Source organism: Myotis yumanensis, unplaced genomic scaffold, assembly GCF_028538775.1.
Source record: "Myotis yumanensis isolate MYYU_CA2020_CCGP unplaced genomic scaffold, mMyoYum1.0.hap1 SCAF_9, whole genome shotgun sequence".
Lineage (NCBI taxonomy): Eukaryota > Metazoa > Chordata > Mammalia > Chiroptera > Vespertilionidae > Myotis > Myotis yumanensis.
Window position 1 is genome coordinate 83020233 of NW_027223760.1, and position 26413 is coordinate 83046645.

Below are 26413 nucleotides of genomic sequence, written 5' to 3' on the forward strand. Positions count from 1 at the left end.
CCTGCACACCCCATACTGGGGTCTGACTGAGCCCACAACCCAGGCCTGTGCCCTGACCAGGAATCGAACCGTGACCTCCTAGTTCATGGGTCAATGCTCAACCACTGAGCCACACCATCCGGGTGAGGTTTTCTTTGTTTATTTGAGATTCTGCAGACATTGCAATGGACTCTGCACACTTGGCTTTTACGGTTTGCATCCCCAGGTTTGATGGCGTCCCTGCCATCTGCACACATGGGAGACCTTTTCCTTGGGCCGCATGGAAGGATTCTGGACAAGAGTCACTTACTGATTGAAGAACTCATCGGGATTATCTCTTCTAACTCACAATAATCCAGAAACCACCCATTAGAAATCCTAATTAAGGGGAAAATGAGTCTGTCTCCTTGGATTGAAATCAAATACAATGAAAAGTTTCAAATACTCAATGGCTTCCTGTTTGGGAGACTGAGTGATTTTATTCTGGTCCTGCTTAGTTCTTTTTTCTGTGCCAAGATATCATAACTGGACATTAACAATGAATAACCATTTATTTATTTGAAGATTCTGCTACATTTATAAGCAGATAATGAAGCACACCGATTCTCCAACTTTACTGCCTGTTAGAATCACTTAGCTTTCAAAACTCCTCAGGCCTTTTCACATCCAAGACCCACTGCACTTGATTTTCTTGGGGTGAGATCAGGCATGAATGTTTTGCATAACTGTCAGACGACTGTGATGTGGGGTAATGTTGTAGAACCCCCGACATAGACAACACCGTTTCCAGAAGTGACTTCAACTCCAGAGTAGCCTTAAATCAGCTTCTTATTTAAATTAAGGAAAAAAGAAACACATTCCCATTTCTCTTTATTTAAATACAAAGGAATGACATCATCCTAGAAATTCAAGAGAAGAGTTTGGCCAGGAGTGACCAGCGATTGAAAAATTCAAGAAAGCATCCCATCTAATTACTGCAACAGCTGAGAAGCTGGAGACTCCAGGTTGGGAAGTGTGTCTGCCAGAGGCTCAGAGAATTCCACCTCAGTGCCTGTGGGCGGGGCTTCTGAACTTGCAAGGAGGTTTGCCCAGAGGACTTCGATAGAAATGAGGGGCCATTTTAATTATTACAAACTTGTTCATTATTTAGCTGCTACACATTGCCACAAAAAGGATCTGCACATTTAGATATTTCTTACTTGCAATATTTATGGAATAAATGGGAAAAATAGTTATTCTACTGATGCCTAAGTCCAATGCATTTTTTCAGATGCTGATAACAAAAAACAATGAATCCCCAAGATACATTTTTCATCACAACTTCAAGTATCATTCCATTGTTTGTCCACTTACGTCACTGAGGTTTTCCCACTTTGTGTTTTTGCTGTAAAAAAATCCGGTTTATTATTACAGGTGGCCCATATGAAGAAAAAGTGTATATTTATTTGCTTAAGAGGACAACAGACAGCCACCCACTTTGAGAATCCATTATGATCAGCCTCTTCATCGACTTCTATATTACACTCTGCTCTTTCTGGCCTTTCACCTTCCCAGGGATATCACTTTCCTGAAATCCATGAGAATTATTTCCTTGATTTTATCATTAATTACTTTTGTACTTCTAATATATTGTTCAGTTTTGCCTGCTTTAAAATTTCATATAAATAAAACTGTAACGTGTGTATTATTCTGTGACTGGTGTTTTTTGCTCAGTGCTGTTCTTACCGCAGTTATTCATTGATGCTTTTTGTGATTCACCAATTTGCACTCTTGTTCAGTATTTCAATGTGTAAAGCAAAAAATATTGCCAAATTTTAACATTAATAAACATGCATTTGCATTGTTTTTGCCATTGTGAAAAAGCCTATTTTAAACCATATACAGACACACACAAAATTAGAGATGGACCAAAGACTTAAAGGTAAAAATGTAATTCCTCTAGAAAAAGATGGAAGATGATGTATTTGTTAAACTAGAAATAGAAAAAAAAATATTTACTAAACAGGATATAAAATCCATAAACTATGAGACGTATTAAAATTAAATTACCTATAAGAACCAATTATTAAAATATTAAAGAAAAAATATATCACAGTATATTCATATTGATAACTTTACTTATCAGGGTGCCTTTTTAAGTGTTCACAAAACTCCCCTTTTGGCCAAGATGAAATAACAAAGACAAGATTAAAGACAATAAATACTGGGAAAAAGATTTTCTATCTTGACCCAGGTGAAGATAGGTGGAAAGACAATGGAGAGGCAGGTAGATATGGATATGGAGAGATACACTGACCCAACAAAGCTAAGTTTTTAGAATTCTCTTAACTTTTCACCAATAGATGCCATTGGCTACAGCATTTATAGGAAATCCTGTTTTCTCTACTCAATGCTTCTGCCACCAGAATCCTGAGGACCTTCAACTATTGCTATGTAATTTCTTGGAATGTAAAAGGGTGTATCATCTGAGCCATTAACTTCTTTTCACTTTCTTTCATCCTTGCTGCCTGTGATATTTCCTGTCCTTGGGCCACACAAAGTCAGTGTCTACCCGCTCCTCTGTAGTGACTATGTGTCAGTTTCAGAATTTACAGCACAGGTTGATTTACCAGCGCTCCTGAGGAAATGGAAAACCTCCTGGGGGGGAAACTGGGCACAACCAGTTTCTCTTATACTAATGCCTTATGCATTTCCATATAGAAAGGGGAAGAAATCGTCTCTTTCGCTGTGTGTCAGTGCAGCCATAACCCACCTCTGGGTCTCCCAGAGGCTTTACGTAAACACTGGGCTCACCTTCTCTCAGAAGATTTCTCTTCACAGTGGACACCTGAGGAGCTGGGCCCTGAGAGAGCCACATCGCCTTCCCACTCCATTCCTATCCCTGGGAAGATACCAATTAACTCAAAACCACAGAGTGCAAACACAAACACTCTACACTCAAGACACCCTGATCAAAAAGAATTGCTAACTGGAAGCCCTTCATGAGCAAACACAGGTCTAATTCCACCCTAGGCTCCGGCTTTCTCCCAACTCAGCATTAGAAATCTTGTACATAAAGCACACCATTAGTGAGTAGCCTCATGAGCAAACTCAATGAATGTGTGTTGGTGTTGATGTCATAAATATTACTAAGGACTTTGGGACAAAAACTCAAAACATGAAAGTCTGTAAAAGACTTTAAAAAAACAACAAAAAAACAACAGGGATTACTGTTGATATTATTTGGGAAGAGAAAAGATGGGCCTTCAAGTAGCTTTGTCCAAAGAGACCACAGCAAAGGATATTTGCAATTTCTAGTCAGTCCTCCCCCTCCTCCGAGGCACCAATTAAAAGCATTTTCATCTATTTTAATTTCAGTACTGCTCTCCTGTTTATTTACAGAGATTCAAATGTCACAATCATCGGAAAGCAAATATCGTATCACAAATTCAATCAGATCCAGAGAGTATGGGATGACGCAAAGTCATTAGTGATAGGGTCAGTGTGTCGGAACATAGCTCTCCTGGGGCCGGGGTGGTGAGTCTGAGCCCCATAATGACTCACTAGCTTCTCATAGAGCCCTCGCCCTCGAGTGGCGGGCTGGGCCATCCATGTCACTGGCCTTCTGACTCGCCTGCCGCCAAGGACATAGGCACAAGGACATAGGCTGGGGGAGGTCAGCCCCTCCCAAACCCCTTTAGGAAAAGAAATTTGCTGCACTTGATTTCCTGGTGGCAGTGAAGTGTGCCATTTTTTATATTAAAATGATAGAATTTTCAGGTCCCCATGTTTTATTTGTAGAGGGAAGACATAAGTGGATGAGTTTATTTCTTTACATACATACATACATACATACATGGCAGGTTTTGCTGATTTTGATGAAGGTTGAAAGTAACGTTTTGGAGTTAAACGATCTGCTCCAATGACCAATTTCTAGAAATATTTATCCTGATTGTTAGAACAGCAGACAATGCAGGCTGCTGGAACAGCTCAGTGACCTAACTCTAAAATGACAAAATGACGATCGATATCTGTGTGAAAGGAAAGTAAAAATGCCTCCAGTGAAGCAGTTGAGCACATGCGGTGGCCCACAGGCTTGTTTCATAGCCTCTCCCTTTTGTTCCCGAGACATGGATGCCACTCTGCGTGCTGCTGACCCCTCTGCAATGCCCCAGCGAGTCCCTCTGTGCCACTCTGACTTGTGACCAGCATCTGAGCCCTGAGAGGACGGGCCACGGTTCCCGTGGGGAGCATGTGTCAGCCATGAGCTTTCCAAGGGCAGTGACCAAAGATGCAGTAGTTAGAGGGAGAGGCACGTGGTCCATGTGGAGCCAGCGCTAGGCCCAGCTGCGCGTATTATTTCTCTTGTTCGGTTGGTCAGCATCACCTGAGCTCAGCTCTCAGGGTAGTTTCCGGAGACTTCTCTGCTCTGCCTCCTTCAGCAGGTGGTTCCCCGGAGAAGCCAAAGGGAAACGCTGTGCCTTATGGTGGCACCATTTCTGAAGGCTGGTCAACTGCGAGTCTCAATGTTCACATGAGTTTGCTGTTCTCATGCCCGGCCACAGGGATGTGAGCGCCTTGTTCTTCTGCTGCTCGGGTACCACGAGTCGGCGTGGGACTGGGCGATGCTTCTAGCTGTTGGCTTGTTCATTTTCTATGCCACCACTGAAATGTAAGCCTCGAGAGGGTGAGGGATTGGTTTGTTACTCCCTCTGCTCAGCGTCTGGGCCTCTGTCTAGCATACATGAGGCATGCGGTAACTTTGTGCGGAAAGAACAAAGGAGGTGGCAAGGTGACCCATGTTCTGGCCTTGACGTTATCTTTCGCATCTCCAGTGTTCACGTGGGACACTTTCCCCACGCTGAGCCACAGAACGTTCTCCCCTCAGGTATCTGGACAACTATAATGAATATGCCTGGGACTGAAACAGAAATGTATTTTTTTTCCCTGTAGGATATTACTAATCTATTACAATCTATAAAAAATTAAATCCCTACAATAATTTTATAACCTACTTTTGCTAAAATTAAATTATACCCTTAAAGGTGATTATCTGGATAAACAAAACAATGATAACAAAAGAATCCATAAAAATGGAAACCAAAGAATAAAAAGTAAGTATGAGGCTCACCATATGATTTGCAAGGGATTTGTATATTTTTTGAGTTGTCAACTGTATTGGCATGAAGTGTTTGCATAATATGTCCTCATTATTATTTTTAAATGACTACTTATTTTGCAATAATGTTAGATTTACAAAAATGTTGGAAAGACAATGTTGAGCGTTTCTGTGTCTCCCCCAGCTAATCTCCCCACTCCCCATCACCTTATATTCTCTGGAATTACCATTGCATATCTGTTAAGACCAAACTAACATTGCTACTTGGCTATTAAACTCTAGGCATTATTCAAATTTTTCTTCAGAATCACTAATCCCTCTCTCTGGTCGGCTCTGTTTAGTCAGGATCTAATTTGCAGTGAATTAGAACTTTTTAATCTAAGTATACTGAGATTTTCAAAACTTTCCAAGCTTGCTATTTACTTTAAAGCCACACATTTTCACAAGAATTTGTGAAGTGAGACTTTATTTTTGCTCAACTCCACGACCCATCCCACTAGGATATGCCACCGTCTCTCTGCACCTTCTCTAGACTCACGCTACACTGGGATTTCAGTTTTTCTTTGTTGAACAAACATTATTCAAGACAAATAGAGGGACAACAACAACTAAAACACTTACCATGTTGTTATAAAGCACGATCTGTGTATAAGCCTGACCGGAAGACCCACGCATTAAATTCTTCTTCTTTTTTTACTGCAAAAGCATTTGGTCCAGTGCCTGGGAGAGGGCTTCAGGGTGGTTGAAAGAATGACTAGCAGTTTCGGGGAGAGGCTCAGGCAAAAGCCAGACCCCAGGGGGTGCAGGGCCCTCCCAGGCCTCTGGGCTGCTCAGGCTCCTGGCTGTGCTGAGGGGGAGCCTCGAGAAGAGACGCTGCCCAGCTCGGCCGGGGGCGCAGCCTGCGGGGCTGAGGCAGGTGCCGCCTCTCTTCTCCAGGAGACTCACCTCCTGCCCCGGAAGTGGTTCTGCTGGAAGTCAGCGCGGAGGGTCTGTGCGGAGCTGAGGCAGGTGCCGCCTCTCTTCTCCAGAGGCTCACCTCCTGCCCCGGAAGTGGTTCTGCTGGAAGTCAGCGCGGAGGGTCTGTGCGGAGCTGAGGCAGGTCAATGCGGAGGGTCTGTGCGGAGCTGAGGCAAGTGCTGCCCCTCTTCTCCAGGAGGCTTACCTCCTGCCCCGGAAGTGGTTCTGCCGGAAGTCAGCGCAGAGGGTCTGTGCGGAGCTCAGGCAGGACAGTGCGGAGGGTCTGTGTGGGGGCTCAGGCAGGTGCCGCCCCTCTTCTCCAGAGGCTCACCTCCTGCCCCGGAAGTGGTTCTTCCGGGAGTCAGGGCGGAGGGTCTGTGCGGGGAGAACCAGAGCAGCAGCCCCGAAGGGCCTGGGTCCGGGTCCGCTCCGAGGCCAGGGCCTTCCATGGCGGCCTGAGCGTCAGCCCGAGCGTCAGCCCACCATCCCGGGGCTCCTGTCCGGGGGAGCAGGCGCCACGGCTGGGTTTGCAGCTTTAAGATGCTCGGGGCCTGCGCTCCTTCTCCCCCAACTCGCGGTGGAAACAGAAGCCCAGAGAGAGGTGGGTGCCGGCCGCAGAGGCGGGGCCGGGGTGCCGGGCCTCCACCTGGTGGGGTCACGGTGCCGCCTTCGGGGCCCGTGGGTGATGGGCGACAGGAGTGAAGGTGGAAACAGTGGGGTGGCGGCTGGTCTGGGAGGTGGTGCTGGAGGTGGAGACGCTGGGGGGGTCGGAGGCGGAAGAAGGGGCGTCCCTGGGTCTGTCCGTCCAAACACGTTGAAGCCGGAGACAGACCCGGGCGCCGGGCGCACCGCGGGAACAAGGAAGTTCTTCGTGGCCTCCGGCCAGCGTGGAAACCACCATGTGCCTAATTGTAACTTGAAAGGATGCATGAAGACGTGACAGCTCTTTCCAAGTTAAGTTATAGACTGAGTGCATTTCTAATTAAAAGCCTAATGAGATACTTTATATAACCTGACAAAAAGATTCCAACGGTCATTAATAAAATAAAGGCATAACTCCTTAATATATTCTGAAATAAAAAAGAATAGAAATGAAGGAGTAAAGTTCTCACCAAATATTAGAACCTAGCATATATCAGGGATAATTAGACTTGCATAGAAGGAATATAAAACTCAGAGAAAGAATATTAGAATAATGTAAACTATAAACCAAGAATGATACATTTAAAAAATATTGAATGAATCTTCAACAGAGAAAACACTTCAAAAAAATATCCAGTAATTTTTCTTGAAATAATTGGATAGAAATACAATACAGAAATACCATGCAATACAAAATGCAAAAGATATACATTCATCTCCTCTTTCAGAAAATACAGAGTTTGATTTGGTTTATTTATTTACAATGACTTGCTATAGATGTGGTTCTTGTAAAACATTCAGACTGGGAACTGTGATCAGGACTGAGGTTATCTATCTATCTATCTGTCTGTCTATCTACTTACATTATCTAACTACCTTATCTGTTGATATCTATCTATCATCGTATATAATAAAAGACTAATATGCTAATCGACTGAACAGCAGAACGACCAGTCGCTATGATGTGCACTGACCACCAGGGGGCAGATGCTTAATGCAGGGAGCTGTACCCTGGTGGTCAGTGCACTCCCACAGAGGGAGTGCTGCTCAGCCAGAAGCCAAGCTCATGGCTGGCTAGCGCATCGGCGGTGGCAGGAGCGTGCCTAAGCCAGTAGGTGGACATCCCCCAAGGGCTCCCAGACTGTGAGAGGGCTCAGGCTGGGCTGAGGGACCCTCCACCCCGAGTGCACAAATTTCATGCACTAGGCCTCTAGTCTGTTTATATTATCTATCTACTGTATCTGTCTATTGATATCTATCTATCTATCTATCTATCATCTATCTGCCTACCTATGCACCTATCATCTATCTATCATTTTCTATCTATTTCGAGTAAGTAAATTACCTGTTCTGTGCAACCCCAGGCTGTTACTTTCTAAAGGGATGCATCCCTGTGTTCTTCATCTGTCAGGTGCAATCTAGCCCATGGTTCTAGGTTGAACCTCCCATGTCATGCAGGGTCCTGACAGAGCTGACCCCCAGCCAGCACATATCAGAATGGCCTCACCGACTGGTTCCAATTCATTTTTGTTCTGGCTAATTGGCCTCTGCACCACGCGAGCTGCTACCCCTCGTGAATTGCTCTGCTGGGTGTAGTCATGTCTCCTAAAACAGCCTTTCGCTGCTGGTTATTTGGAGCTGTGGAGCTATTTGCATCTGTTGCCCTCTTGCTTTCATTCATCTCAGTGTTTTTACAGAATTTATGGAACTTTTTCATTAATATTTTTTGCTGTTTCCTTGGTTCTCTATATTTCAGGGTTTAAGCCAGATTTATGTTTTATTTCTTTAGAGGCCCCACAGTTCTCACCCCAGAGAGCTACAGCCTCTGGATCACACTTTAGAAACTATTTCTGTTACACAGTCATACAGTGTGCATATGTGATGCTGATCGATTCTTCCCAGAGACAGCCTTTAAAAGGCAATCTATCGAGAGCATTTTGGGATAGAGAAAACAGAAATGTGCAGCCAGAGAAATGTCCAGAGAAAGACGTGCCCTCTGAGTTCAGGGAGCCTCACTGTGGGTTTCCCTGACAACCGCGTCAGAGTTCCATCAAGGGACTGGCACCAGCGGGCTGGCGAGAGGGGGTGCCTCATTGTAGTTGGATTGTGTAGTCCTTTAAGAGAGAGGGACTTTACATTTGCAGTAGATATTTGTCATTTTATATCCATGAAACTGTGAAATGCCTGATTTTACCATTTGCCCCTTTCTTTGGTATTTAGCTATTTATACTGTTGACTGTAAGAGCTTTAGGTGCATGAAGAGATTTAAACTTTTATCTGTCCTATGAGTTGCCAATAATGTTCTCATTTCTGCACTTATCATTGGAATCCGTGTCTATTTTTATAAACTGTACCTAGCCAAACGTACCAGCCATCCTTTTCTTAATTAGGGTTTGAAATCTTATTCACATAAAATTTGGAAATATAAATATTTTATGAGTTTTAATACATTAATGGAATTTTATGGAATGTTATGTGAATAATAAATTCCCTTTAAATTTAAACAAAAATTATGTCTACCTACTGGCAAGAAGAATTTGAGATTCATTCTGATTTATAATATTATAAAATAGTAACAATAAAAATGATAATTATAGTAATCATAGCTACCATTTATTTATAATGGAGTAGATATTAGGTTAGGAACCTTAAATAATGTATATCTTAACTAAAGCAATAATAAGATATATATTATTGCCAACATTACTCAATTATAGGAATTTGAGGCCCAGAAAGTTTAAAATTTTTACTAAATTTAATGGCAAATCTAGGATTAAAAAATAATAAACTACTTATCTACTGAACCTATTCCTTAAACTCCTATGTTATATGACATAAATCTTAGTTACATTTATAATATACTTGTGTTCATTATCAATATCTGAGGGGACATTGAAACTTATTTCAAATTAATTTGGTGCTTTTTTTTTAAGTGTTAAAAAATTTCCATGAAACACACTGATCCAAATTCCGTCCTTAGCAGGCACGGAGTGTGTGCCAAACGTTAGTCCATTTAGCAAATATTTATAGAAGGCCAGGCTCTGGCTATGCAGTGGAAGAAGGAAAATAAATTTGAAAAATGGTTTAAGGGATAAAACATAAGTGCCAGCTTGGCTCGAGGGACACCTCTTCCATTTGCAGTGACGCTCGCTGACGGGTGAAGCAGGGACAGCAGGCGGGGAGCTCCGGGGAAGTTCCTCTGACATGGACCCCACCAAGGTCTCCACGGCCTCGGTCGCTGCAGCCCCGGGACACCCGCTCTGGGCTCTCGGCTACACCCGGAGCCTGAAGTTGGCCCCGGCTGGCTGGGCCCTGGGACCAGTTCTGAAACACTGTGAGCACGGGAAATGTGTTTCTGCCAAACTCGAGCATGTCCTGGCGGACCCTGCCCGGAGCGATGGGGCAGAGCCTCCGCTGGGCGGCAGGTGCAGAGGGGACCATAACTCCCGGCGAGCTGACCTGCTGGGAAGGGGGTGTGACTCTGTGGAAACCTGGGCCTTGTCCGTCCCCACTGAGAACACGGCCACTTCTTGGCTTTTCAGAACCTGTCATTATGGCTGGTCCATCCTCCAGCTCCTTTCCTTTACATGTTGCTTGTACCCGCTGCCCTCCCAGGCAGCGGGCACCATGAGGACACGGCTCAGCGCAGACATGCGTCCCCACCACATGTATGACGTGATGCTTAGCACCATGTGACTGTAGCATGTGCATTTGTGAGTGAAGGACAGAACGCACGCTAGAGCATCGCACATTTCTCCCCTGCGCACAGCACACGTCATCGATGAAATAACTCCTCAGACGCTCTCAGAAGCACCTCGGTTTTGATATAAAACATGTGACTAGCACATGCCTTTGATTCCCTGACTTGGAGAGGGAAGCATCAGGAGACTGGGGCGTGGCTGTGGCCGGCGAGAGGCAGGACGGCCCGTGTGAGGACTGGCCTCCAGCTGTCCAGACTCCAGCGGGATTTTTCACTGTTTCCCCGCATCCTCCTCAGACCTTCCCTCCACCCGGAACAAGCCCCAGGTCCCCAAACTGAGTCTGAAGGGCCTCCTTCCTGCAGAGCCGTCCGCCTGTCAGGCAGGTGGCTCCAGCTCCTGCTGGCAGAGGCTGCCCGCCTCATGTTCCCGGAGAGCAGGGGGCACGCACCTCCCAGCAGGTGGTGGGGGGCAGCCTGGGCCGAAGTACACTGATCGGAAAGCTCTGCTGCTGAGGCGGCTGGACGTGCTTGGCCCTGTTATCTCTGCACTAAAGTCTGTCCTTATGCTACTGTTTGGGCCAAAGTGTGGCACCTGCCAGCGCCTGGGCCTGCGGCATGAGCTGTGGAGAGCGGGCAAAGCAGGTGCTCGCCTAGCGGGAGCCTGGGCCGGACTCCGGGTCCTGCCGCCGGCTGCCGGCCTCTGCTCAGGGAGTGTGGCTGCTGTGGATGAGCATCGGTGCCTGAGAGAGGAGAGAGGGAGGCCACTGGGCAGCAGGCTCACGTCGGGCACCTGTGCTCACATTGCGACGTGACGAGGGCTCTCTTCCTTACAAAGCAAGATGGACTGCTCTGGACCAGGCTTAGAAAGGGCTAGCGTTTCTTTTTAAATGTTTAAAAGTTGTTTTAATACCTGTAGCTCCCTATGTCTTGTGTGACTCTTTTTATTTAATATATATTTTTATTGATTTCAGAGAGGAAGGGAGAGGAGAGAGAGAGATAGAAACATCAATGATGAGAGAGAATCACTGATTGGCTGCCTTCTGCACGCCCCTACTGGGCATGGAGCCCGCAACTCGGGCATGTGCCCTGACCAGAATCGAACCACAACCTCCTGGTTCATAGGTCAATGCTCAACCACTGAGCCACACCTGCCGAGCACCAACACATGATCTTTAACGTGTGTTCTGCATTCCTCCTGCCCTCACATTCCCACACATAGTCAAATCACGTGGTTAATCAAGTCCTAGCACGGGGACCGCGCCTAGCTCACTGTGAAGAGGGGTGGCCCCTCCGCTCTGGGCTTCATTACCTCCTGTGACACCCCCCAGGCACAGGACAGAAGGCTTCAGCAGTGGCACGCTTACGCTAACGCATAACAAAATGCGGTCTTTCACAGCACACCAACCACAGCGCTCACACATGGATCGCAGGAAGCCGTAACAGCTCGGTGCTGCCATTCATCTACTTATTTTTTACAACAAGTTTTATTTCAATGCATTTTCTAAACAGCAGTAGTGAGAACATTGGTTAAGATCCCAGACTTAGGATACGTTAACATGTGGAGTCGTTTAGTACTAAGCATATGCTTTCAAATAAGTTGCCTGTTGCTTAATATCCAGGAAGATACCAAGCTTTACTGTTGAAATAAAGTTCTAACATATTTTTTGAGAAGGCATTTGTATTTGCAATCTCATCCCTTAAGAAAAACATTTATCTCAAAATATAAAATTTAATAGAACATAACAAAAGGTATAAACAGGGAGCTGTTCAGAATCCTTAGGCTGTAATTAGTATTTGGATATAATGGTTAAGATGTGTCTTAAAACTAAAACAAATATAACTTTCCGTCCTTTCTAGGAAGGTGTCCCATGCTGTCCTTTTTCTAAAATACATGGGTTTTTATTTCTTAGATTGCAGAGAGAAAGTAAGGCTTAGTTACTTTACTTCAATGTGTTTCTTTTGTTGGGGAGAATTTATGGTGCTTGAAAGAATCAATATCCCTTGCAACAAAAATCCTATATTTATCCAGAGAACAGGAACAGAAAGAAACAATACATACGTGTGTCAAGAAGTGTCGCTGTGAGGCTTAGCCCTGCTCTCCAGTGGGGACCGCAGGCAGGGCTGGCCTTGGGCAAATCATGAGGCGGCCAAGTCCCGAGCTGGGTGCCCTGAGCTGGGTGCCTGTGCTCCCAGGAAGGCTGGCTTCGCTCACTGTTTGCCCAGAGCAGGCTCTGAAGGGCGCTCCTCAGAGCATCATTGGCGATCCAGGTGCCTTTAGTCTATGCTCCGAACTGCTGGCCTACCTCCTGCCCGTGTGACAATTTTCGTCCTTAGTGGGCACAAAGTGTGTGCCAAATGTTAGTCCATTTAGCAAATATTTATAGAAGGCCAGGCTCTGGCTATGCAGTGGAAGGAGGAAAATAAAATTTTTACTAAATTTTGAGATTCGTTCTGATTTATAATATTGCCCAACCTCCGACCGAGTGCCTATCGACCAATGACTCATGCAGAGTTGGAGTAATGTCTTTGGCAGGAAATTCCTAAGTCTCTGTAAAACCCTGAGAAGTAATGATCAGTTGGTGATTTTTAGGAAGTTTTTTTAAAAAGCAAAAATACTCAAAAGACTTGTGGTCAATGGAACCAGACCCGCTCTGAAGGGGTAGGTGGGTGAACTATGCAGCGCCTCTTCGGGGGGAGGCCTCACTCCTCGCCCGTTTGACCGGAGACAATGTCTGCAGCCAACATGACATTCCTGGACATCCCCGGGCTTCCGTGTATCTTGGGGACTTAGTAGGTGCGCAGACAGACTCAAACTCTGTTCCCCATCAGCGCTCAAGGAACTTGGGGAAACCACTGTATTAGAGTTAAACTAGTTTCTTCACTGCGGAGATTGTTAGATGATTCAAAAGAGTAATGCTCTCTGCAAAGAAAACATTAGGAGACAGTTGGCAAAAGCTCATTTACAAAGATATCCACTCTGCGTGAGTGTGTGCGAGTGTGTATGCGGTCCGTTAATCTCTCTCAGAAATAGTTCCCTGTGGGACATGGTCTAGGCAGGGGGAGAGAGACGCGTAGGAATGATTTTCCAGCCTCGCTTCTGCTTTCTGTTATCTGTGCTGTCCTGTCTCTGCTGACATCCTGATGATGAAAGTGCCAGAAACGCACGACTGTCAGCAGTGTCCCTGCCAGCAGGACTAGGAGGCCCTTGACCCCAGCAGCGGCTTTCCAGTGAGGACTGGGTGCAACTTCATAGCCCAGAAACCCGCAGGCTGACCAGAGGGTCCCGCCTGAGCCTTGAGAACAGACCCCCGATGGGAGGGCCATCCCTGCCCTCGACACTCCTCTGCTGCCTCTCTTGCTAGTGGAGTCTCTGCTGACTATGGAGTAAGGTTGTTATGGAGCTGGATTCAAGGGTGGAAAAGGGAGAAGGAGGTCATATGCATACAGATTTGCTCCCATGAATGTTCCCTCTTTGGGGCTGGGCTTGAACAGCAAGGTGGACACCCCGTTTGCTGACCCGGGAGGTATGAACAGAGGAAAGCCCGGCATCAGTGCACCAGGCTGGCCTCTGTCCTCAGGGCAGCACTTTGGATCCCCAGGGAGGTCGTGATTAGAAACTCAAGCATCGCCCTGTCGAGAGCAGTAAAGATTGAATTTCAGGAATTGCAAGCCAGGGACTTTGTTGGGCATGTCGGGCGATAGCACGTTCCTCAAGGGCCGCACGGACACCCTCCGTGTGCTCTGCTCCTGCTCTTTGCGTCTCCACCTGTGCTCGCAGCTGTTCTGTACATGAAGGACAAGCATCCCGAGCGGTTGCTGCACAGGAAGCATCAGGAATAGGCTGACAGGCTAATGAACTTCTTGAAATCTTAGACATGAGGACTGTTTTGAACTTTGAATAAATCAATTAAGTTTGACTTTGTTATGTTTGGTGGCAGGCAGGAAAAACCTTCCGACGCGGTAATCAGAAATAACATCTACTTAACATTTAAATGTGTCCTGGGTTTGATTGGAGACAATTGGATGCCCTCTGGAAAGCAACCCTCGGTATTTATAGACCCTGTGGAGTTTAAAGCCCCACCTAGACAAAGAACATCGCAAATATAAAGTGAGTGAGCGGTGCCTCTCCTTTAAGAATAAATGAAATGACAGATACGACATCACTCTCAGCCTGTATGTGTGCAGAAGGCGTCTACCGTGGTAGAAAGTGCAGAAATTTGCCTCTTTTTGTCAACAGTCACAAAATATTTTATTGATTAAAGAAAATTAGATGGGATTGCAAAACTTAAGCTTCCCTAAAAAACTTTCGGAATATCCGTCTGGCTGAAGAGCATGCATGCATTTTATTTCATGACAACTATCTTCAGGCCCCTCCGAGGGAACACAACGTGCATTAATGAAGTATTATCCCTGTTTGCAAGAAGTTCCTAGTCAGTGAAGTGAATAATGACTATGCAACTAATTACAGTACAGGAGGCCCTCCCTGGCGCATGCCTTGTTGGGAAAAAGACAACAGCTCCCCCACAGGCTGGCCGGGCAGCCTCTCAGGCCTCCTGTTCTTCTATCAGCGCTACGGGAACAGTTTATCTATTTTAGGTTCAAGTTAGAAAACCATGTCTGTGTGTGTGCATGTGTCTGCATGTATGTGTGTGTACACACACTGTATCACATATATGTGATGTTGGACATACAGTCTCCAGAACAATGAGAAGCACATTTCTGTTCAGCCCCCAGGCTGTGTTGCTTGGTTGGGGCTGTCAGAGCGACTAGCACAGCCTCCCCGTCGAGCCCAGCGGCAAGGGGTGCCGTCCGCTCATGGAAAGAGCAGCGTCACATTGCGAAGCAACCTGGGAGCATCGTGACCATTTCTGAAAACAATGCACCAAGACACTGTGGCTTCTGCGTGGTTGTGAAAGTGCGGACGTGAAGCTTCAATTGCCAGGGCATCCGTTTCCCAGGCGGGACTTGGGAGAAATAAGCCCTTTTTGGTCAAAGTTCCCCGACGGGGGTTGCTGAGGTGCATCCTGCTCTCATTAGACCCACAGTGGCCAGTCCAGCCACAGCATTGGGGACCGTCAGGGGAGCGGCCTTGGCTCTGGCCATGAGTAGTATGGACCTGCGCGCCCAGGCTTTCCTAGCCCCTCACAGCACTGCTGACGGGCTGACATCCCCAGGAAATATGCTCCATCCCCACCCAGCGCAGTGTCCGTCTCCCTTGGTGCAAATGGCCAAAGGCATGATCATTGTTTTCTAGGTCCTGCAGACCCTTTGTGGTGTGCGGCCCTCTCCCCAACTCTCTCTGACCGTGTGTGTGTGTGTGTGTGTGTGTGTGTGTGTACACGCTTCCCCATGCTCTGTGTTCCAGGTTCACCATCTTCTCCTGTGAGCACAGGGCAGGCCTGCTCTTTCCTGGGGCGTTTGCACTAGCTCTCTCTCTGCCTGCAGCTCCTGCAGCTCTGCTCTGACGGCTTCCTGGTTCATACTCTCCCGGCTTCTGTCCGTATTCAGATCCCACTTCTGATTGACCCTTCACTGCCACATGGTGACCGCGCATGACAGCCCTCCCACAGGCGCCCCCCCTCCCTGGTTTAGTTTCCTTCATGAGTATGCCAAGCACTGCGATGTCACATGTTTTATTTTTACATGATGATTGCTTTTAAATATGAACTTCTTGAAAGCACATCCTCTATCTGAGGTATTTAATGCCGAGTCCCCTGGAATGGCCTGGGATGAAATAGATGATAATAACCCTATTTAACAAAACAACTCTAGCCAGCTTTCGTGTCAAATATCTTCCCAGATGGCGAGATCTGGAAAAGCATTCGGGTTCATTTCCATTATATTTTTTGAGAATTTTTAGCTACGCGCTTATTTTTTAGGCCAACTAAATAGAGCTCTTCTACAAATTAGCAATGCCATCCGGAGGTGGAAAGCACCACACAACACACATAAGCGTACAGAGAGATGCAAACAGAGACCTCCCAGTCTTTGTTCTACATTTTTATCCATGAGACCGGTAGGGTGACAAGTTAAATCTATCTACTCAAATGGTCTGGCTTTTTCTTATTAATATTTATGGAGGAGACAATTAAGATTTATATGTGTCCTTGTCAAGAGGTGTTGGAGCCAACGCAGTAGTTCGTACTTCAAAACAAAACACCTCGTTTCTTGTATTTTTCTTCCTTCTTAGGAAATGAGGGTGGTAATGCCAAGTGGACTTTGAACTGCGTTTAGAGCTGCATTCCTGGTTCCACCTCGGCCTGTAAGATGAGACAGTTGCTCTCAAGCCCCGAAAGAAATGGGAATAACTTAAGCAACTTCATAGATTGGCCTGCCTGTCCAACTGCATCGCCTCTGATTTCCTTTTTCCCTCTGGAACCTGGTCTCATTTTAGTTTGGGGAGAAGGCCTCAAAAATTCACATAAGGCTTCGTATCTTCACCTTCTGACTTTACCAAATTTCTGATCCAAAATGTTATTAAGTCTTTTCAAATATCTTGCCAGGTTTCAGCCAGGAGAAACACATATTTCCGGCAGTATAGAACAAGTGCATGGGCTCAAGAGGGTTATCAGCTTCCAGAGTCAGTCCCTCTTGTCGACAAAACAAAGAACTGACTGTGTGTCCCAGGCAGGCAGAAAGCCATGCCAAGCCCTGAGGACACGGCAGTGGCTGCCCCTGGGAGAGGAAAGATCAATAACTGATTGATCTGGATTTGGGAAGTCTTTGGTAGTGGCTCAGAGTTCTGCCTTTATTCATGGGATATAAGTTAGAATAGCTGTGTAGCTCTCCTTATGTTTTACTCAAAGGGGCTTCTGTGGCTATAGGAGGAGATTCTGTCTTTTCTTCATTATGAAAAAGGTGGGACAGCCAGATGTACAGGGAAGAGGGGAGGGGGTCAGGAGAAGATCCCAGTAGACAGGGGCATGGCGCCAGGGTCCTTGGAGAAGCGGGTATTTGGCACTTCCCCCTCTGCTGTGGACAGTCAGATTTAGCATAAACCTGGTCTTTTTCACTGAAGGGAAATGGATGCCAGGAGCACCTGGGGAGACACTTTTCCCTTTTGATACCCAGGAGGAGAAGAAGGTTGACTCCCTGTCACTCTGAACTTTTTTAGAAGCTTCTAGCAAACCTCCCCTCATTTCTAACTGAATCAAATTGGCTCACATTCTGAGCTAATAATATAATTAGTAGGAATCACCTTGACTCAACTGAGGTCACACCTAGATAAAATGATTGATGCATAAATTAAAGATCAAACTTTGGTCATCTTAACAAAGAAAAAGAGAAAATGCAGTGATCAGTGGGCAAGCAACCGACGTAACCCATTGGGGGTGTTTTCCTGTTGCCTGAATCCTGGCACCAGCTGTTCTTTCTCTGAGGTGTGATCCACCCTTTCCTGGAGATTTCCCAAAAGTACAACCTATACAAGTTCTAACACCAAGAGGACCTCTAACGAATGTGTTACATGAGGTTGCATGAAGCAAAATTCAAATGCAGATAAAATCATATACTAGATAGTAACTTCCTGAAATTTTCTTGAAAATTGCCTTGCAATGGGAGTTTCTTATCCATTAAGATCTTTCATGGAACCACAGTCCTATGTTACATCGATATCCCGCACTTTTCCTCTCAAACATGAACCAGAAATGCCAACTAACTCATCTCCACTTTGTTCTTCTCTGTCTTTTCAGAAGATGCACTGTAGCCACATAGGTGTGAGGTATGTGGTTAGACATGTACCCATGAAAACAGACACTGGTAGCCCCCTATTCACAGAGATAACTAATATTCAGTGCCGCTGTGATAGTTTTTTTTCTGTTAACGCAGAAGATATATGTCTAAGGAAAGTAAACAGGAAAGAAGCATATCCATGTGTTATAGTAGTTAGCTTAGGGTGGTGGAATTAATAGTCAAATGTAGTTCTTTGAGTGTTTCTGTATATAGTAAGTGTGACATTCTATTGACAACTTGGACATAAACACACCTAATTTTATTTTGTTAACATTAAACTTAATTCATATTTTGAATTCCCATTTCTCCAGAATGGTTGGAAACCTACTCTTAGGGAAAGAGCAGAAATGTTTCAACCTCTCATTACAGATTTTTGTCTAAATTACAGAATATTATGAATGATGGCCCAAACTCTTTCTCAAACATATAGGTCAACACAAGCATCAGACAATGCTTGGTAACAAGCCCCGTCTGATCTTTGGCTCTTCCTTCTGGTCTACCTGACTCTTTGAGACACAGTTGTCCTTGCCTGCCCCTATGCTGGACGGAAGTGCCACGAGGATTTTATGCGAGGTCTCTGCATGGACTCACTGTGAGCAGGTCAGTGTCCCCTGGGAATAAGTTCACCTTCCCACTGTGACATCTGCCAGATGCTTTCCATTTGGCTTGGTTCTCTTTTCTCCCTCTTCTTGGCCTGAAGTTTTAATTGATTCACTTATCTCCCCCTTAGTGATGCGAGCATGTTACCAAAGACACAATCTGTGCCTCTCAGTCCACAAGAACAAAGGCAATCCGCAGGATGGGAAATAGAAGCTGGGGAGAGATCTGAAGATGACGATGTGCATCCTGCCTGAAACAAGGGAGGAAGGGAGAGCCGGCCCCCGTGGAACAAGAACCTATCCAGAGAAGTGGTGGTATTTGCAGACAATTTGGTACCCAGCTGCATGTTAAGAGAGACACTAAAAAGAAAACTGAATAAAGAACTGTGGGCATCTATGGGCACATCAGCTTTCCTTCAGAGATAGGCTGTGAGGTCCTGGGACAGAGGAAATCAATGTTTTGCAAATGTTTGTTTAAAGAAAAGGGTCTGCAAATAGTCCACTTTTCCCGTCTGTATGCATTTGGCCACTCCCTCCTGGACAACTATTTTTTCTTGTTTTCCTCGTTATCTGTATTACATGATTCTTTGCTTTTATCCTCTTGTATTCTCTTCAAGTCAATATGGCAAGTATCCCTTCATAATGCAACTCTAACTTAATTTAGTCTGTCCCTGAAATCCAGTATGTTTTACCACCCAGATTAATGGTCCTTAAACAGTTAAACAGTCTTTAATGTCACTGACAGTTCCCAAGACCCTAGGGAAGTGTTCCATTAAACAGATGATTAAACTTAAATGTTGCTACCTTTATTTCAATGCCTTCTACACAGACCTGACTTCTGCTCAAATGCCTATTGGCTCAAGGTAAATTGATTTCATGATGTCAAGACGATTGGCTACAGTGGAAGAGAGAGACGGGTCACCCGAGAAGGGGTTAGAAAAGATGGGTGAGGAAGAGGAAGCATCTCAGCTGCAGGCAAAGGCGGGTTACAGGTGAAGGTGAAGGACCTCCCTGTGAGCTCCTGTAGCAAAGTCCTGGAGAGGGAGGATTCAGAAAATCGCAGGGACCTGCTCTCCATTAGCTCCAGGGGGCGTGTTAGGAAAGAAGGACCTGGTGGAGAATACCAACCCGGATACCTTCCCCCGGCACACTGGCAGCCGTGCCCTGGCAAAGGAGCACTGACATGCCCCTTCCATGTAACCCTACTGTCAGGACAGTGGACACTCCTGTACAGACACTAATTGCTCTTGGAGACACCATTGACCATAGTGGCTAAGAGCCAGGGTTCTGGAATCTGACCCCTGCATTCTCATTCCAGTTCAGCCTCTTGCTAACCTGGTTATCTTAGATCAGGTGCCTAAGCCCGTAGGTTTCACTTTCCCCATCTGTGGAAGAGGGCAATAACCATGTCTGCTTCCTCAGATTGCTGCCATGACGAGATGAGCTATTAGAAGCCAGCACTTAGAACAGTGTCTGGCTAATATGCGGGAGCTCTGATGCTGCTGATACTTCACCTCCCCAGCAGATCCCAGTGACCCTTGGGACAGTCTATTATTCACCGGGCACCGCAGAAGCTCGGTATAGAATATGTGCTCCAAACCTGCCCTCTCTTCTCATTTATCATGTGGTGATGAAAGGCAGAGCGAATTCTTCATCTGGGAGAACTTGGCACCTGTGCATGTGTGCTCTGATTTCCTTAGGGATCCAAATAAAAAATCATCATAATAATTAAGACCCAGGAGGAAAGGAGGACCTAGGAAAGGAAAGGAGACTAGAGGCTCTCACAACTCGATGAGAATAGGCACTCTAATTTTATTTGGCTCCTGCTGAACTACTTTACCTTAAGAAGATACTTAAGAAGCTAAATTTAAGTACAAGTTAAATCAGAGACTGGAGAGCCAGCTACTGAAGTGTTTTTGTACCACTTGACTTCCTTCCCTACAGATAGGGAGAAATTTTACGGCCATAGACAGTCCAACTTGGATTCAATGCTGAACTCTAACTTGAGGCGAGTAAAGGTGAGAAAATTATTTCCCCAGTTGAGGGGTTGATGGGGATTCAAATCCAGGGTCAATATTACTGACTTTTGTTTTCTTCGGATGAAACCACCAAACCGTGTGGCGGAGCCTTAGGGAAAGCTTTGATGTTCAAGGGTAAGAGAAAATGCTATCTGTGGGTACTGTGAGGTTAAGACATATTTAGGTTCTGTTAGTGGAATGGGCAAAGGCTCTCATGTGGTCTGTAAATCAAAATGAGCAAAGCAGGCTGCAGGGACCAGCCAGGACTCCGTGCGCAAGCGCACGTGTGTGTGTGTGTGTGTGTGTGTGTGTGTGTGTGTAGCTGAAGGTTGGTGGGTTTGAGCTGGAAGGGAATTTGATGTCCATGCCAGGAGTGAGAGAGGGAGCAGGCAGAGGTCCCGGGGTATCACATGTGAACCTCAGCACATTGGGCCTCAGCTCACCTTCGTGCCTCTCCCCTGTGAGTCTCCAACATCAATATCTCCAGCGGGACACCAAGAACCCTAAAAATAAACAGGTTGGTGGAAGGGGTGCACAGCTGGAGAAGCTTTTGAATTTTAATACTGGGCTTCTTCCTGACCCAGTTTCAGGTCACTGCTGAGGAGGAACCTCCTTAGCAAAGGAACAACTGGTGTTTTTCCAGTCCCAAAAAATCATCAGAAAGTCTCAGTTCTCCAAGTCCCCATCTGACCTCTTTAAGGTGACTTTTCTCTTCAGGATGATAACCTCTGGCATGCGAAGAGGCATAGACGCTGCCTTGGGGCATCTCTCTGTCATCAGAAGTTCTTCTTAAATGGGTCTCAACTGCGGCAGCGCCTTGTAATGACAGTTAGATGACAACACACCCCACATTGCTTCCCGCCCCATCTAGGGAACTTCTCCCAGACATTTTCTGACGAGCCCACAGAGTTTTCTAAGATTACACTGTCATATTCCCTGCGCTGCCACAGGCTGGGTGAGAAGAGCCAGCGGGCTCCCACGCTAACGGTATTCTTTTAGAAATCCAGGACACTTGACAAGTGGGGGGAAATGGAAGCCCTGTCTGCATTGTGGGAGAGAGTATTTAGTGCATGCAGACCGCTGGCCTTGAATTAAGGGAACTGAAGGTGATCACTGCCATCTACTCTTTACCAACACTACACAGGGCTGGCACGCTGAATGCAGTGGCTCTGACAGAAACTAGAGCAAGAGAATGAACGAGCCCACGTTGCATCATGAATGATGCAAAGCCTTTCCTGCAGGAGGGACTTGGGGAGATCATCGTTGCTAACCACCTGGTTTGTGACTCCGCTTCCCCGGATAAAGGAGAGGCTGTGAGCCAGGCTGCAGGAGGTCGTTCCCATGCGTAACGGAAGCTCTCAGCCCTCCTGCACCCCCCAGCATCCTCGACATCGACTTCTTCATTCTTCACCATTGCTGTTTGATGCATGAGTCTTGGCATGTCCCCGAGACACCCTCTCTTCCTATGCACATTTGCCTCATGAATGACAGGTGCGACTCCCTTCCTTGCTGGTGTCGGTTTGAGTTGATTACATGCAGAGCTATTTTAGCAACATGTGATGGTTCCATGGAGTGGATTTATGGGATGTGTCCTGGGAATCCACCCTCGGTCATTCAACACAGGTCCTGCTGGAGGCTGCTGGCCAACCACCACTGCCAGGTGCTGGCCAAGGGAAGGCGTGCAGTGCAGCCACTCCGTTTATGAGGTGGTTAATGCAGTGGTATCTTTTTAAAAAATATATCTTGTGATTGGGTTCTTTTCCCCAATATTCTAGTGTTCTGACTTGCCTTGCTTATCTTTGAACACCCGTGTTCCAGGAAATAGCACCTTCCACTGAAATAGACAACTCCCTTGGGTCCCAGCTCCTGACCTTGAAGTCCTGACAGAATGAGCCAGGTGTCAATGGTGATCCCACAGAATCTGCTTCTCAAGGATCTCATGCACTTTTAAAGGGTGACTCCTGCTCTTCTATAAAAAACATTTATAACCCAGAGATTTAAAATGATTCATGTGGCATTGACCGGAATATAAAGTATCAGTGACAAGAACATCAAGCAAGGGGCATCAAGGTACCCAAGGTACTTCACCTGGGAAAAAAGTGGGGATCTGCCTCATACATCCTCTTCAGTGACCCCCTAAGCCCCTGCATAAGCACGGGGAGTAATGAGCCTCTCCGTTCTCCGCATTTCATGAGAGGAGAGCCATGCCCAACAGGTTGACCAGAAGACTGAGAAACCCATCTTTTTTAGTGTCTTTGCATTTCACTTCCATTCTCTTCTCAATTTTCTTCATTTATCAAGAAAGCCTTCATTTCTATCTTTTCTTAAAATTGAGTGGGTGAGCACAATGCATTAATCACAATTTTTCCCCCGTTGGAACTTTAGAGATGCTTTTTGAGGGAGTTTGTTTGTTATTTTCAACAACAGATTGATTAATCAATTTTCCTCTCTCAGTATTCTGTGATTTATGATTTGTTTGTGTAATGCATTTTGAATTCTAGTTCTCATCAGCTAAATTATATTTTTGGATCCTAACAAAGCATTAAATTACATATTAAGGATAAAACCTCTCTCCTCGTTCATCATATCATGACACGTGCTTACCTTCACTTTGTTCTAAAAAAAAAAAAGGTGGGGAGTGAGAACAAAATGGAAAGAGCCAATTCATTCACCTTCCTTGGAATGCCTCTCATTCAGGGTATACTGTACTCTAGGTATTTTTAAGTACATATCAGGCTCCATGTGCAACATCAAAGAGAGAGGCTTGTAATCCAAAGAAGAGGAGCTCAGATACTGTGTCTTGTCCCCACCAGGGTCTTGCACCAATCTCTCTGAGAACGATGCCATATTTTCTTGGCTCTGCCTTCTTTCATGGATGCCAAGGGGGCAGCAATAATAGGGGTGTTCTCCTGAACATCCTCAATATTCAGGGGTTTCCTCTGAGGCAGGGTCTGAGCATCATTATGGAGAAGTCAAACCCCATGCCCTGTAGGTTGGGCCATGCCCTGTTTCTGACCTCTCTCCCTTGGAGACCTTGCAAAGATCTCCTCCCTGAGTCCCTGACCACTTCACATCATTACCGTCTGAACAGTGCCACCTGCCCTTGGAGTCCTAATCCCATAAAATCACCTGACTCCAGAAACATTAGTGTGCTTTATGTGTTCTAAATGAAAGAGACATATGGTGGATAGCCATCTATGCAGAAGATACCCGGCCTGCTCAGTCAGTTTGCAGTGAGTTCGGTGTGTTATTTCACTCTTCTCGCTTCCCTGGGATGTCTGTCAATATTTTCCTTCTGAAAAATGGGATGCAAAGATCATAAATGAAGCAAGATTATTTCACGGTATTTTTTACTTAATGTAGACACAGCACTAACATAGGCCCTACTCTGCCTCCCACTCACATCAGTGTTATCGCTGTCGTCTCCGTGTGAAATACAGGTCAGATTTCTTGTACAGTTTGTCTAGAAAAGAACTGCATGGAATGTACTTAATTCAATGTAGGAATCTCAGTCAATGATGTCATGTCTAAATATAATTTATTTCTCTCCTTGCTGAAACATTTGCTGTAGTGTTGTAAGTTGAGGGATTGCTGAGTCATGAAAAAAGCACAGCTTTAGAATTAGAAAGCAATGAATCCTAACCAATATTTAAGGGAAATTGTCACTACACTGCAAATTTCAAGTTAGCATCTATAAAACGGGAATAAGGCTAACACATTCCATTGTGAAATAAATAAATACAAATTATGCATTTCTTAGTGTAACAGAATGACCAGTATCTCGTTATTGCCATTGTTATTTGTAAGACTCTGTTTTACCTTGCCCAAGTTGTGAAAAAAAGTCCAGGGAAGATGCAGTGCCCTGTCCGCTCACCAGCAGTCACCTGTTGAGTGGGGCCACGGAACCACCTACCCAGGCCCTCGGCTGCACAGGCACCACTGCAGGACTGGAGGCCCCGCGGGCTCCAACTCCCTCTATGCTCAATGTACTTTCCGCAAAATGCAAAATGTCAGCACTTTGCCAACCTAAGTTGTTCCAGTCCTAAATATTACATTTACATGGAAGTATAGATACACATTATCTGATATGCACACTATGCTGAGACCATCTATTTAGGTCTACTTAGTTCAGTTTTGTCATTTGATAACACATCTAATTGCACGCCTTTTCCGTTTAGCTTAATATACAAATATATGTCATAAGAAATTGCACCGATTTTTCAGATTCCTACATATCCTAATATCTTCTTTTCCTAATTTTGTCCATTATGAAACAAGGACTTCTTTCCAGAATGTGCGTAAACTCCTCATTTCTTTAGATCAGTTTGCAGTTGGCATTTTTACTAATGTTGTCACCATCCCTCATTGCTTATCAACAGAGAATTGCATTTATTTGGCCTATTCCTTTCATCATAATTAATGAAGAAGTTAATGGATATCAGGTATTCTGTTGGCCTCTGTGACACCTCACTGAATACTTCCTCCCTGAAGACACTGTCATTTATTATCGTTGTTATTAATGGTCTTTGAACTGCAGTTCTTTTTAATGTCAAAACTCATATTTAACCCACATTAAATTAACTTTTCAGGTGGAACTCCATCCAAAGGTTATTGCCTTAATTACTGGTTAAAGTCTTATTGTCTTCTAACATCTGGCTTGAGTTTGTTCTTGACTGTCCTCAACTTCCACACACAGGAATTCAAAAATTCACCAGGCACTTACTTTCTTATTATTATAATTTTTTAAAAAATGTATGTTTATCATAATGAGCATTTACTGTAACTCTCCATCAGTCATAACAGGTTGATGGAAATTCCCACTACCTCCTCAACTTTACAGAAACTTGAGTATATCTTAAGCATGCCACTTCTTCAGTATATTTCCCTTTATATTTATTTTGTTTTATTTTATACTAGAGGATCAGTGCACCTATTCGTGCACCGGTGGGGTCCCTCTGCTGGTCTGTGGGGATCAGGCTGAAACTGGCTCTCCGACATCCCCCGAGGGTCCTGGATTTCGAGAGGGTGGTTCTCGGGTGATGCACTCTGGAATTGGGCTCCCTCCTCTCTGGTTCTGGGTGCGACACCGTAGAACTGCAGCTGCCAAGTCACTGCAGCTCAGCAGCTCCTGCGTTGAGCATCTGCCCCCTGGTGGTCATTGCACATCATAGCTAACAGTCAGAGCGTCTGCCTCCTGGTGGTCATTACACATCATAGCTAACAGTCAGAGCATCTGCCCCCTGGTGGTCATTGCGCATCATAGCTAACAGTCAGAGTGTCTGCCCCCTGGTGGTCATTGTGCATCATAGCTAACAGTCAGAGCATCTGCCACCTGGTGGTCATTGCGCATCATAGCTAACAGTCAGAGTGTCTGCCCCCTGGTGGTCATTGCACATCATAGCTAACAGTCAGAGCGTCTGCCCCCTGGTGGTCATTGCACATCATAGCTAACAGTCAGAGTGTCTGCCCCCTGGTGGTCACTGTGCATCATAGCTAACGGTCGGACAAATGGTTGGACAGTTGGACGGTGGCTTAGGCTTTTATATATATAGATTTTCCCCCTTTCACAGGCCTAGTATCTCTGGGAAGTTGGGGTAGTGTTCTTGTTTTCCACTGCTTCTTGTAGATAATATGTTTCCTCTTATGGCCAAGAATCACACCTCTGTGCACCACCTCATTTCTCTTGCAG